Here is a 3,011-nt window from a genome sequence, read left to right as displayed (position 1 = left end):
ATGTTAATTAGGTCTACAGGTCTGTTTGGAGAAAATTAATATCTTTACTATGTTGGGTATCCTAATGAAAAAATACAATATGTCTCTCCATTTACATCTTACAATTATTTTACTAATATTTTGTAATTTTCAGCATGCAAACCATACATATATTTTCTTAGAATGTTTTATACCTTAACATTTTATTGTATAAAACCACTTTATTGAGATATGATTTATATATCAAATAATTCACCCATTTGCATTGCACAATTCTGTTTTAAATATATTTTTCAGGCTTTTGCCACCATCATCACAATCTAATTTTAGAACATTTTTGCTCCCCCTTAAAGAAATTCTGTATCTATTTGCAGTCAGTCTCGGTTTCTTCTCCTCACCCCAAAACCAGCCCTGAGCATCCACCGGTCTACTCTCTAAATTTGCCCACACCAAGTATTTCATATAACAAAATCATATATTATCTGATCTTTTGTGACTGGCTTCTTTAACTGAGGATTATGTTTCAAGAGTCATCTATGTGTAGCATATTGCTGTAATTCATTTTTTATTAATGAATACTATTCTATTATATAGATCTGACACATTTATTTATCCATTCATTGGTGAATGGCTATTTTGACTCTTTGTACTTTCGAGGTATCATAAATAATGTTGTCATTAACATTCCTTTACAAGTTTTTGTGTGAATGTATGCTTTCAATTCTCAGGCATATACTTCGAAGTAGAAATGTTAGGGTATATGGTAACTATGTTTAACTTTTTGAGGAACTACCAACTGTTTTCCAATATGGCTGTACAATTTTACCTTCCCACCAGCAATACATGAGCATTCCAATTTCTCCATATAGTTTCTAAAACTTGTTATTGCACATCTTATTTATTAAACATTTTTTTTAAATTTAATTACAGTTGACATACAATATTATATTAGCTTCAAGTGCACCACACAGTGATCAGACACATATAACTTACAAAGTGATCACCCGGATAATCCTGTACCCATCTGACACTATATATAGTTATTACAATATATAACTGACTATATTTCCCATGCTATACTCTATATCCCTATGACTATTTTGTAAGTAACTAATTAGTACCTCTTAATCTCCTTATTCATCCATTTCCCCAATTCCCACATCAAGCAAACATCAAAATGCTCTCTGTATCTATGAGCTTGTTTCTGTTTTGATTGTTCATTTATACTGTTCTCTAGATTCTCCATGTAAGTAACATATGACATTTATCTTTCTTTGTCTGACTTACTCCACAAAGCATAATACCCTCTAGGTCCATCCATGTTATTGCAGATGGCGAGATTTCATCCTTTTTTTAAGGCTGAGTAATATTCTATTGTATATATGTACCACTTCTTCTTTATCCATTTATCCATGAATGAACACCTAGGTTGCCTCCAAATCTTGGCTATTGTAAATAATGCTGCAATAAACATATGGATGCATATGACTTTCAAAGTAGTGTTTTGGCTTTCTTCAGAACCCAGAAGTGGAATTACTGAGATCTAATTTGTCTCTTGTTATAGTTGTTGTTTTAAAATTTATTTTATTTGTTGTAAGTATTGCTGCCCCAGCTTTTTTTTTTTTAATTTCTGTTTTCATGAAATATTTTTTTCCATCCCTTTACTTTCAGTCTGTGTGTAGTTTTAATCCAAAGTGAGTCTCCCATAGGCAGTATATGTAAGGGTTTTGTTTTCTTATCAATTAAGCCACCCTATGTCTTTTGATTGGAACATTTAATCCATTTACATTTAAAGTAATTATTAATAAATATGTAGTTATTATCATTTTATTATTTCTTTTTTTTTATCTTTTCTTATTCTTCTTAAAGAAGTCTCTCTAACTTTTTTTATAATATTGGTTTTGCTTTATTTTGTTTGGGAAACTCTTTATCTGTCTTTCAAGTCTAAATGATAACCTTGCTGGATAATCTTGGTTGTAGTTCCATTGAGAAATCAGCTGACAGTCTTATGGGCACTCCCTTGTAAGTAACTGTTTTTCTCTTGCTGCTTTTAATATTCTCTCTGTCTTTAATCTTTGGCATTTTAATTATGATGTGTCTTGGTGTGAGCCTCTTTGAGTTCATCTTGTTTAGGACTTTCTGCACTTCCTACACTTGTATATCCATTTTCTTCACCCAGTTAGGTAAGTTTTCTGTCATTGTCTTTTCAAATAGGTTTTCAATTCCTTGCTCTCTCTCTCTTTTTCTGATGTTCCCATAATGGAATGTCATTACTTTTGATGTTGCCCCAGAGGACTCTTAAACCAGGGGTCCCTAACCCTCGGGCACTGGTATGGGTCTGTAGCCTGTTAGGAACTGGGACACACAGCAAGAGGTAAGCAGTGGGTGAGCGAGCAACGCTTAATCTGCATTTGCAGTTGCTCCCCAGCACTAGCATCACCACCTTAGCTCCACTTCAGATCATTAAGCATTAGATTCCCATAAGAACACTGGTCCTTGGTGTGAAAAAAGTTAAGGAATGCTGCCTTAAACTATCCTCATCTTTTGGATTTTTTTTTTTCTTTATGCTGTTCTGATTGGGTGTTTTCTGATATCTTATCTTCTAAATTACTGATTTCATTCTCCGCTTCATGTAATCTACTATTGCTTCCCTCTAATGTATTCTTCATTTTAGTTATGGTATTTTTTATTTCTGATGGGTTCTTTTTTATATTTTCTGTCTCCATTTTTAGGTATTCTATTTCTTTGCTGAAGTTCTCATGAGATCATTTTGTTTAGTTCTTTTTCTGCAGCTTTGTTCTATGCTTTCATTTGAAACACGTTTCTTTGTCTCCCTACTTTGACTGTCTCCCTGTGTTTGTTTCTATGTATTAGGTAGGGCTGCTATGTTTTCTGGTCTTAGTAGGTGTCCTGTGGGGCCCAGTGGTACATTCTCTCTGGTCACCTGAGCTGGGTGCTACAGGTGTGTTCTTTGTTTGTGTCATGGGTGCCCTCCTGTTGTAGTGTGCCTTGGTTGATTTTTGCATGTCAGT

This window comes from Pteropus vampyrus, unplaced genomic scaffold (genome assembly GCF_000151845.1).
Source record: "Pteropus vampyrus isolate Shadow unplaced genomic scaffold, Pvam_2.0 Scaffold63, whole genome shotgun sequence".
Classification (NCBI taxonomy): Eukaryota; Metazoa; Chordata; class Mammalia; order Chiroptera; family Pteropodidae; genus Pteropus; species Pteropus vampyrus.
Note: the sequence above shows the minus strand (reverse complement) of the source record.